Genomic DNA, 12,305 nt, shown 5'->3' with positions numbered 1-12,305 from the left:
TTTAGCCGCTCAGGAAGACAAACCACAGAAAGACAAACCGCAGAAGGAGGAAGTCATCTTCTTCCTTATCTTGCACTATGGAACATTCCTGATCCCTTCACTGTTAGACTACACAAGATTAACGCTATATCGTATTCTGATGTGCTTTCAGTCAATTGAATGTGTCAGCTGCACATGAACACATGAAACTGCCTTATACTGAATCAGACCCTTGGTCCATCAAAGTCAGTACAGTCTACTCAGACCGGAAGTGACTCTCCAGGGTCTCAGGTTAAGGTCTTTTACATCACCTACTTGCCTAGTCCCTTTAACTGGAGATGCTGGGGATTGAATCCAGGACCGCCATATCACACTGTTGACTCATGTTCAGTTTGTGGTCCACTAAAACTCTCAGATCTCTTTCGCTTGACAACAGTACATGTGAAAGAGATCTGGGAGTATTAGTGGACCACAAACTGAAAATGAGTCAATAGTGTGATATGGCGGCTAAGAAGGCCAATGCAATTCTGGGCTGCATCAATAGGAGTATTGTGTCTAGATCAAGAGAAGTAATACTACCACTGTATTCTGCATTGGTCAGACCTCACTTGGAATACTGTGTCCAGTTTTGGGCTCCACAATGTAAGAAGGATGTTGACAAGTAGGAGTGTGTCCAGAGGAGGGCGACCAGAATGGTCAGAGGTCTGGAATCCATGCCCTATGAGGAGAGACTTAAGGAGCTGGGTTTGTTCAGTCTGGAGAAGAGAAGGTTGAGGGGAGCCATGATAGCCATGTTTAAATATTTGAAGGGATGTCACGTTGATGAGGGAACTAGCTTGTTCTCTGTTGCTCCAGAGACTAGGACACGGAGTAATGGATTTAAACGAATAGAAAAGCGATTCCACCTAAGCATTAGGAAGAACTTCCTGACAGTGAGGGCTGTTCGATGGTGGGATGCACTGCCTCGGAGGGTGGTGGAGTCCCTGTCTTTGGAGGTCTTTAAGCAGAGGCTGGATGGCCATCTGTCGGGAGTGCTTTGATTGTGGGATCCTGCATTGCGGGGGGGGGAAGGGTTGGGGTCACTGGGGATGTGGGGGGGAGGTAGTTGTTAATGTCCTGCATTGTGCAGGGGGTTGGACAAGATGACCCTGGTGGTACCTTCCAACTCTATGATTCTATGATTCTATGACCTTTTGCATGCCAAGGAGATGCTCTACCACTGAGCCACAGCCCCTCAGGCTGTGCTCACATTTATTTTAAGCATATTTATTACTTAAGGGGGGGGGCAGACCCATACATGCAGGGATTAAATTGGTTGTGGAAAGTGCCGCCAAGTCACAGCCCACTTATGGTGACCCCAGGGTTTGCAAGGAAAGAGACATTCAGAGGTGGTTTGCCATTGCCTACTTCTGCATCATGACCCTGGACTTCCTTGGTGGTCTCCCTTCCAAATACTAACCAGGGCTGATCCTGCTTAGCTTCTGAGATCTGGGGAGATTGAGCTGGCCTGGACCATCCAGGTCAGGGCTAGGGTGGAGTTAGAGGCAGATAATTCAGGTGACTGCTTGGGATGTCAGTTCTGGCAGGCACTGGGTATATGAGTACCTGCCATAGGCTATCTATACACTGATCAGCTGAAACAAACAGTATGAAAAGCTGACAACACTGACCTCCAGTGACCAGTGTTACATTAACTTTCTTTTTTAAAAGAACAGGAAAATGTACATCCTTTCCCATAGATCAAGTAACTGTGATATCACCTGTGTGTGTGTAAAGTGCCTTCAAGTCGCAGCCGACTTATGGCGACGCCTTTTGGGGTTTTCATGGCAAGAGACTAACAGAGGTGGTTTAGACCTTTATTAATGGCGAACAGTACCGTAAGAACATTCAGACATCATGAGCTTCATAAGCATTAAACCCACTCTAAAAGAACATTCATTTGTCATCTACTTATCCTTTAACCTGACAGGGATAAACCATGGCTGCAGATTATAGACCAAAACTGGGAAACGGGCTACACTTGAAATGTTTAAAAAGGCATTAGAAAGTTGGAACTATGGGAAGAGGGAAAGCTTGTTTGGGCACTGTTGGGTCTAGGGCTGGCCCTACATACATACAACTAGCATGAATTTGAATTAGTGTTACAGAGTGCTCAAATAAAATCTGTAGGAGTCTCCTTCTGTCCTCAGAACAAGATCCTGCAGGGACTGATGGGAAAATAGACAGAAATTCAGAATGACAGGCAGTTCAATGATTTACTTAATGTAATTAAACCCTGTCTTAAGTAACTAAATTGTCTGCAGATTTTGTTTAGTAAACATGGCTGCCTGCTCTACATCTTGGATGAAAGAAGTGAATTGTACTCTGTGCATACCGCCAAGGGTCCTTTCTGGTATGGCTACTGCCCAGGCCAAAATTACTCAGCTTAAAGCACCACATGCCTGTGGGAGTTCTGCAAATGAATTCCCAAGCAAGTTTGTGTTTGTTTGATTGATTGTTTCATCTAAAATGCAAGTGTGCAGGCCCAATTTTGCATTGTGACTAAGGTTGCTAACCTCCAGGTGGTGGTTGGCGCTCTCCTGGGATTACAACCGATCTCCAGGCAACGGAGATCAGTTCACCTGGAAAACACGGCTGCCTTGGAAGGTGGATTCTATGGCATTATACCTCATTGAATTCCCTCCCCTCCCCAAAGCCTGTCCTCCTCAGGATCCACCTCCTAAATCTCCAGGAAATTCCCAACCCAGAACTGGCAACCCTAATTGGTACTCTGCTGCAGGAGGAGAGTTAAAGATCCCCTCCCCAGTCATTTCCCCAACCCAAAAAATAGCCCAATGGAGATGCTATTTGTCACATTTTGGGTAAATTTTCAGGCTGATGGAGCTTTGACTCTTGAAAGCTTATACCCTGCAAATCTTGTTCATCTCTAAGGTGCTACTGGACTCAGATCTAGGACCCTATACACTTACTGATCAAGATCTCCCCAGTGAGTATCACTTAGCAGAAACGTTTGGCATCTCTTGCAGGGTTCAGCTCTTTTACAAACCATGCCAAGAACACTCCTAGCAGTAGAACAGTGCCTGTGAATTTCAACTGGAACACTGTGTTTATTTTGAAAAAGCCAGGAGTCCTGCTCAAGCCTTCCTGTGACACTTACCATATTTATTCAAATATGGATGTAAGATAGGGTTGCCAGCTCCCTCTTCGCCACTGGCGGGAGGTTTTTGAGGCAGAGCCTGAGGAGGGTGGGTTTGGGGAGTGGAGGGACTTCAATGCCCTACAGTCCAATTGCCAAAGCTGCCATTTTCTCCAGGTGAACTGATCTCTATCGGCTGGAGGCCAGTTGTAGTAGCAGGAGATCTCCAGCTAGTACCTGGAGGTTAGCAATCCAAAAGGACACCTCTGTACCAATACCTAAGGTTAGTAACTAAGCACAGACAATGGCTATATATAATCTATGATGTGTATTTGAATGATCCACAAAGGCTACAAGGCCAATGTTACATAAAAATTACACTGGTACTACAAAAAGTACGAAAAGTACAGTCACATTCATTCCAAAAATACAATCTTCTCTGAAGGATGGTGCACAGTGACGATGCCTAGGGAGACGATTGTTTCACAGTTCTTCATCAGTCCCGTTCCTGTACCAATAAACCTATCTTACAATATTGTGCAATAAATATCTAAACTTCTATATTAACAATATTTTCAAATATCAAATCATGCTTATTTCAAGTTGTTACTTACAGTCATCATATTTGCACACTTATTCCTTAATTTTAGCCTCAGTAGCTCCAATACTGTCTCCAATGATGATTAATCTTCTTATTAAGTATAACAGCAACCACATACAATTTTTTAGTTCCAATATTTCCACAATGGATATCCATTCATAGGATGCACCAACAGATTCACCTTTCCTCTGTTCCCAACTGGGATACACTTTGGCAATTGGACTCTATGGCATTGAAGTGTTGTGCCTAGAAAAACGTTACCCCAGGTAGATCTGATCAAGGATAACGCACTGGAGATCAGGAATTACTTTTTACAGCTTATGCTATTTAATGGTACCAGTTTAAACAGTACAAGCTGGGATCAAATCTCTCCAGCCGAAACCAAAAGACAGAATCACTGCAGAAAGAATCACATTGTCATTCAGAATTGATCAAGCTTTATAGACTTCTACCAATAAGGATACATTTTCTAATTTTCCCATGGTTTCATTCTCAACAAGTAGTTTCTGCAAAGCAAAGTCTTTTGCTGAGACACGAAGGTCCTTTTAATGAGACAACGAGCTAGCGAAGCAGAGGAAACTGACATTGTTTGGGATGTTGCAACATTGAGGAATGTGAGTGCTTTTATGCAGACTTAGTGACTAGAAAGGAGAGGAAGGGGGGGTTGCTGACACGCATTTATCTACACAGGTGTCACGTCTAAAAGGAGGATTGCTGCACCTGTTTATGTACACAGGGGACCTTTATTGTGGGCACTTCAGAAGTCCCTCCTCTCCCCAAACCCCACCCTCCTCAGGCTCCGTCCCAAAACCCTCCCGCCGGTGGCAAAGAAGGACCTGGCAACCCTAGGCGTCATCTACACAATTACTTAAGGTTTAAGCAGAAATACCAGTGTGAGGCTTTTCCTGACGTGGAAGCAAGTGGATTAGGAGTTCCTCTAGGACATACCACCAGAAGTCTTGCTTTATAAGAAACAGTGTCTTTTATTTACAGTGCACAGATAAAACATACCATCACGTACACTTCTCCACTACTACTTCCAGGCTTCTAATAATTGTATTTGGGTGTTACAGAATCAAAGTTACATAACCCACTGCACCTGATCTGAATTAGGCCACCTGTGGACCTGCCCAAGGCATTGCATCAGCAAACTGCCCAGATCCAGATTCCTGCAGTTCACTTTGGTACCAGCAAGGCTATTGCTTCTGCTTGCATCATCTTGACCTCCCAGATCTCCCAGATCTGACAGCTATCACACAGCTGTTACTGTCAGATTATTACAACTTGATACTCTGATACTCTGCCCCCTCCTGTTCCTGTCTCAGTCTCCATGCAGCCTGTTTTACTCCCCGCCCCCCATACTGTTGTTCAGTATGCGAAGAGGGACCTGGTAACTAGGGTTGCCAACTGCCAGGCAGCTCTTCATTTATGTTCTTCATTTAAATGAAGAACTGACCTTCTTACCTCTTGAACGACAAGTCGTTCTATACAGCTAAAAGGACTGCAAAAAATGGACATTGTACCTATGTTCTGTACTTTAATTTTGTGTTCTTTGGAATATATGGTTCAGTTTGTAAACCAAGTTCATTGTATATAGTGTATATGATATATTGAATAACACTATTACAAGTACTTTATTTTGAATTATTCATTGTTTTTGCAACACGTTGCTGGTTTGTGTTTGCTTAAGTAACTATACAGCACGCTAACGTTTGTTTGCTACAACTGCCAGGCAGCGGCAGGAGATCTCCTGCTAATTCAACTGATCTCCAGTCGATAGAAATCAGATCACCTGGAGAAAAATGGCCGCTTTGGCAATTGAACTCTATGGCATTGAAGTCCCTCCCCTCCCCAAACCCCACCCTCTTCAGGCTCCGCCCCCAAAATATCCCACCGGTTGCAAAGAGGGATCTGGTAACCCTATCCCCCAGCTGTCTGGGAAATTGTGCGGAAAAGCTTCTGGGGGTAAAAGCTGCCTGGGAAACCAGGAATGCTGGGCAGAACAGCTGAGGAGGTCCACACTGCCGGGGCAGCCAGGAAGCTGCGGAGATGTGGCAGAGCAAGAGAGAAAGCCTGCACCAAACAGCTGAGCGGTGGTAGGGCTGGGGGAGCTAAATGGCCTGCATGGAGACTGGAACAGGAGGGGGCAGGAAAAGCCTCACACTGTCATTTCCACTTAAACCATCAGTGACACCATCATGTAGATGACGCTGATTCCTGCCCCCCAACCCCACCTGCCTAAACCTCCTAATAAGGTTGCTCTCTCCAGCAGGTCCATGGTTTCCCTCTTCCTTTAGTTCCACTCAACTCGTTTTGTCTGGAGTCAGATCTTGCAAAGGGGCAATCCTGCTAGTGTGCTGTAGCAAAAGAAAAAAAAACTTCCTCCCCCCCGCCTTAATTTCACTTCTTCTTTCCCACGCTTTTTTCCTCCTTCATTTTGCTCTCTTCCTTTCATGATCGGCCTTCGTTCCTCTCTCCCCACTTCTAATCCCCCTTATTTTTCAGTCTTGCTCTCACCTCCTACTCCTCCATTCTGGTTGGCAGCTTAGAACGTGTAGTGGTTAAGCGTGATGTAGTGGTTAAGAGTGGCAGACTCCAATCTGGAGAATTGGGTTTGATTCCCCACTCCTTCACATGAAGCCTGCTGGGTGACCTTGGGCTAGTCACAGCTCTCTCCGAACTATCTCAACCTCACCTACCTCACCTTGTGTCTGTTGTGAGGAGAGGAAGGGAAGGAGATTGTAAGCCAGTTTTATTCTCCTTAAAAGGTAGAGAAAATCGGAATATAAAAACCAACTCTTCTTCTTCATCATCTCCAGTGTTTTAAATGGGAAAGTAGGTGCCTTGAATTCTCTATCCAAACAACTTGCATGGGACAAGAGGCTATTGTTAGGACAGAATATGGAGAAACAGAATGGTTTCCAACTGGCAAAGGTACAGAAAAGGATGTATTTTATCTCCCTATCTCTTCAATCTATATGCAGAAGATATAATAAAGAAAACTGGATTAGATTTAGATGAAGGTGGAGTGAAAACTGGTGGAAGGAACATTCATAATTAGAGATCTGCAGATGACACCACATTACTGGCAGAAAATAATGAAGACTTTAAATGACTACTGCTGAAGGTTAAAGGAGAAAGTGCCAGAACAGGACTACAGCTGAACATCAAGATGACAAAGGGACAACTACTGGGGAATTACTCAACTTTAAGGCTGACAATGAGGAAACTGAAATCCTTCAAAAAAATTTATTCCTTGGCTCCACCTTTAACCAAAAGGGAAACTGCAACCAAGAAATTGAGACTGGGAAGGGCAGCCATAAAGGAGCTAGAAACTATTCTTAAAGGTAAGGATGTGTCACTGGCAAACAAGATCAAGTTAATTCATGCCATAGTGTTCCCTCTTACTATGCAAGGCTATGATAGCTGGACAATGGAGAAAGATTCCTTTGATATGCAGTGTTGGAGAAGAGTTTTACAGATACCGTGGGCCGCTAAAAGACAAATAAGTCGGTTCTAGATAGGGTTGCCAGGTCCTTCTTTGCCACCAGCGGGAGATTTTTGGGGCGGATCCTGAGGAGGGCAGGGTTTGGGGAGGGACTTCAATGCCGTAGAGTCCATTTGCCAAAGCGGCTATTTTCTCCAGGGGAACTGATCTCTGTTGGCTGGAGATCAGTTGTAATAGCAGGTGATCTCCAGCTACTACCTGGAGGTTGGCAACCCTAGTTCTAGATCAAATCAAGCCTAGAAGCTAATCTGACTAAACTGAGGCTACCGTACTTTGATCACCTTATGAGAAGACAAGAGTCACTGGAAGAGACAATAATGCTAGGGGAAAGTTGAAAGCGGCAGGAAAAGAGGAAGACCCAACATGAGATGGATTGACTCAATCAAGGAAACTACGGCCTTCATTTTTGCAAGACCTGAGCAAGGTGGTCAACGATGGGACATTTTGGAGGACATTGGTTCATAGGGTAGCTATGAGTCGGAAGCGGCTTGACAGCACTTAACACACACACACTTGCTTAGGATGTACCGATTGTGTAAGTAATGCTGGAGGATAACTAATCTGCATAGTATCATGAAAACAACATGGACTAGAATCAAGAGGTAGTAAGCTATTTCCTGCTAGGGAGTACCTTTTCCAGTCACGTTTCCCAGCGACTACTTTCATTTAAATGCCAAATTTTAAAAAAAGCTGGTTTGATTGTAAAAAAAGCTTTAAAAGGAACACCATAATCGACCTTTTTACTAGGCAGGAGCTGTTTCGGGTGTTGATTTAAGCTGTTTTAAATGAGTGAGTGATATTTTGTTCTTGTCCTGTTTAACCTGTCGGAATAGAAAAGGGCAAGAGTCCAGTAGCACCTTAAAGACTAACAACAATATTTTCTGGTAGGGTCTGAGCTTTCTGGTATCTGAAGAAGTGAGCGGTGGCTCACGAAAGCTCATACCCTGCCAGAAAATATTCTTATTAGTCTTTAAGGTGCTACTGGACTCTTGCCCTTTTCTACTACTGCAGACAGACTAACACCGCTACCCACTGTGAATAATCTGTCGGAAAGTATCTTGGAAATAATTTGATTGAAAGGAAGGATACAAGTATTTCAAACCAAGCAAGCAGAAATTCCTGTTCAATTAATACCGAGCACAAGGATGAGACCTTAAGCAACAAAAAACATCTTGTGGCATTTTTAAAACAAAGAGCTTTATTGCAGCATAATTTTTTTTGCAGACCAGAGCCCACTTTCAAATGCCTTTCTGTTTGCAGCTTTTAGTATATAAATGCACCCACCTAATGGTCAAATACTTCATGCGTCTGATGCAGTGTATGGAAATTTATTCTTGAATAAAGTGTGTTCGCCTCTAAGTTGTCGTGGGACTCCTGCTTTATTGCGCGTGCACAGGTAGCTCTTGCATTTTATTGCTTTGGAGCCCAGCGTGTGTTAATTGTTTCTCTGTGCGTGCGTACTGTAAACAGCTGGGCTCCAACTCTTCTTTCCCCGGTAGCGCCCCCAAAGCCTTCGATATGGGGTCAGAATAGCGGATCTAATTGAATGGAGGACTAGTTACCGAGAGTAGCCTTCGTCCTGGGATGCCTTCATTTCCCTCCCCTTACCGTGCAAATGCTGCCGGCTTGCAAACCCCGCTTGAGAAAACGCTCCCGGATAGGTAACATGAACACTGAAATCATTCCCGGAAAGAAACCTTTCCTGCAGAAAGCTCCGGCCAACGAGGTCTCTGTGGCGCAATCGGTTAGCGCGTTCGGCTGTTAACCGAAAGGTTGGTGGTTCGAGCCCACCCAGGGACGCTTCCCAATTTTTACTCCCCCTTCGGCATTTCGGCATATGCTTTGCAAAGAGGCACCCCGTTTCGCAGCGCAGCTCTGTCCCATTCAGTAGCTTGCGTCCCACAAAAAGGAGCCGCTCACGTTTGCACCAAGAAAATACTTCCTGGTTTTTTAAGCTTAAAAACTCACATGCTGCAAAGGAAGAGTTAATGTTAGGAAGAAAAGTGATCCCAGAATAGAGATTTCTGAATTGCCCTAGACGCCTACGGGCAACTAGTGAAATTTAAAAATACTACAGATGGACAGACTGACAGATTGGCAAACCGAGGCGCTATTTTCCTCCCACACTTGTTGGCAGGGAAAGCTTCCCTCCTACTTCATTATGTAAAAACTGATAAAGTAGTCTGTGCATAGAATGCGAAAGTGACCTTTAGTAATGTTTCCCTGTATGCAGTACTAAGCTGCGAAGTGCAACCCAGTATGCAGAATGTCTGTCCATCTGATCAACACGCATGCGCAAGGATTACTGGTCGTTTCAAAGCCCACTGTAAGATTGAAGCCGGAAAACATTCCTGTAAGTTGGGTTTCCGTAGTGTAGTGGTTATCACGTTCGCCTAACACGCGAAAGGTCCCCGGTTCGAAACCGGGCGGAAACAACAATGCATTTTTAAAACTCCTGTTGCTGTTTTCTGGGAGCAGAAAAACATTTGCTAAATCCCGAACACGATGGCGAGTTCCTGTCCAGAGTTCTCAACATTTGCACCGAACTGCAGGTATATTTAGAACCGCTGTTACATTTAAATCCTGGGGAGGAGGGGAGAGGAAAGTCTGCTGTTTTAGGAGGGTTGTGGGAACGGGATTTGATCCAAAATTTAATTCCACGGCATATCAGCAAAATTCACTTTAAAGTCACATCAAAGCTCTTAAAATAATTTTAGTTACACTTGTTTTGGAGTAAGAATTCTTCTTCGTACAGGGATATGAATGGACCCTAACACCCATGTATTAGTAAAGAAACAATCAGGAGATTCACTGCCCATGTTCCTTTTGTATTCCTTATAGCAATGCAGACCTGTACTGATATTACTGGTTTTTAGCACAGGGCTCCAACATGAACAGAATCTGGTATTTATACTGTAGCATCAGCTGCTGAAAAGTTAAGGCTGTAAACTTTGAACCAGAAGACAATTGCTGGCCTTAATATACATTTTGTATCAGCAAAATTAGTCTTGTGGGGAGAAGATGGCCATCAGCAATTATTTTCCAGCGAAGCTCTCCTCTATTTCGGAATTCACTTGAAATGTTAATGTTGACAGATTTCTTAGGAGTGGAAAGGGCTGGAGAATTATTTTCCCTAAACTATTTCAATCGGCAGCACGGACCAGTACAGAATATAACTGGGCAGAGGCCAAGGGAGGAAGGGATTAAGTGGTAAGTTATCAGAACAAAACCCACAATGTGTCCATTTTAAATGTATATGGTTTGGTGCTGCACCTAATAAAGTGCCTTAATATTTCACCCACAGCCAGGAAATAATTCCAGTACATTACTTGTCAGGTAGTTAAAAACTATCTCGGACTGCTTACCTGTAAACAGCATCCCAAACAGAACTGGTGGAACTCCCTTCCACATGACACGTTCCACAGGGCCTGTAAAATGAAGTTATTCTGCCAGCCCTATAGTTGAGGATGGCTACGGTTCCCACCACTGTCAGCCTCCCTACCCCCCCCCCCTTCTTCTATTGCTGGCTACCAACTTTTTCCGGGGGCGGGGTGCTGACTGCCTGTTATGTCAGGCGGCGATGAGCGCCGCCTTGGAATTTTAACTACTGTTGTTTTTAGAATAGTTAAATGGATATTTATTGGATTTTGTATTTTATGGTTTTATTGTATTTGTATGTTGATTTGTTGGTGGCCGCCCTGAACCCGGCTGTGGCCGGGGGCGAGATAAAAATCTAATAAATAAACAAACTGCGACATTTTGTATCAAACCCCCTCATTTCCCAATCTTTTTTTTTGTGGTGTTCCTGGCCACGGTTTGTAAGGCCAGCACATTTGTATTTCTGATTTAATATCTGAACAAGATCTTAAAGTTAAAATGTTGTTTGACAGATCAAACACAGCAGCACTTGTTGACCTTGGGCTAGTCACACTCTTTCAGCCCCACCTACCTTATAGGGTGTCTGTTGAGGGGAGGGGACGGTGATTGTAAGCCGGTTTTATTCTCCCTTAAGTGGTAGAGAAAGTTGGCATAAAAAAACCAACTCTTCTTGGTCTGGTAATGTATCATAATACTAAAAAATAACACACATCAGCAGCAAACGCATAAGAAGCAATGGGTGAAACAGGCTGATGGGGGGAAAGGTGACTTTTGTTACTTCTCGAGGCACTAGTTGACAATGAAAAAGTTACACCGCATTATAGAATCCTTCTCTTGCAGATTTTGAAAACAACGTTCTTAAGACTGAAACTGAAGGCAAAAGTTATTCAATGTCTTAAAATTCAGATGGGCTGCTGGAATAGCGGATGGTGGCAGCTTCCTCTTCATCTCTGCTCAGCCCTGACCTCATAATTCATCTTCCCGGCCAAAACATTCAGGGGGTAAAGTTGTTCCCTTACAGTAAAGCATATAATTACTTATTTAAATAAAATTTTACATCCCAGCAAGGCAATACCAAGAGCAGGGCCTTTTCCTTCCCACGGGTGAAAAAAACCCTAATGTAACCCATCTAATGATAAAAGAACAGATGGGCGTTAGAGAGTGATTCACAGTTGATTCCTAAACACAGCTCCACCCTTCTAAGTCCATTCTCATCAGTGAGCTTCAAAGGGTCTAGCTCTGCTTAGGATGGAACCAACAAGGAGCTTGATCTGAGATGTGCCTGGTAATTTGGATTCTGTTTACTAAGTTCTGTTGTCTGGTACTTCAAGTCGTAAAGTATTATAAACATATAGCAGTATATTGGCTTCTCATAAACAGTGGGAAATCATCATTGCTAGAGAATCTGGGGGGGGGGCATTTTCATCACCAGGATCAACCACCCATCTACTTGAAGATTGCTGACAGACAAGATTCTCATAAGCAATGCATAGTTGCATCATCCCTTGAATGTTCTGAGTCTATTGTAATGAAAGGTACACTATCTTTCAACATGGTGGCTCCCTTCTGAACAATCTTGAGGAACAGCCATACTGAAAGCTTTTTTATGAGTCTTAACACTTTTGTGGCACTCATAAATGGCACGGCAGTTAATTCCATACATTAATTATAAATGGCATCAAATATAACTGCCTGCTCTTCAA

General features: G+C 43.8%; 2 non-coding genes across 2 annotated transcripts; both read left to right on the top strand.

The window, feature by feature from the left end:
* The first annotated feature begins 8,950 nt into the window (after positions 1 to 8,950).
* TRNAN-GUU (transfer RNA asparagine (anticodon GUU)) lies at positions 8,951 to 9,024 on the top strand. Its single transcript has one exon. It is a non-coding gene; the product is annotated as a tRNA-Asn (tRNA).
* Positions 9,025 to 9,586: 562 nt separating this feature from the next.
* Positions 9,587 to 9,659, top strand: TRNAV-AAC (transfer RNA valine (anticodon AAC)). The gene has a single exon. It is a non-coding gene; the product is annotated as a tRNA-Val (tRNA).
* Positions 9,660 to 12,305: the final 2,646 nt, after the last annotated feature.

The sequence above is a fragment of the Euleptes europaea genome, chromosome 12 (genome assembly GCF_029931775.1).
Source record: "Euleptes europaea isolate rEulEur1 chromosome 12, rEulEur1.hap1, whole genome shotgun sequence".
Lineage (NCBI taxonomy): Eukaryota > Metazoa > Chordata > Lepidosauria > Squamata > Sphaerodactylidae > Euleptes > Euleptes europaea.
This window is presented reverse-complemented; position numbering and strand designations above follow the sequence as displayed.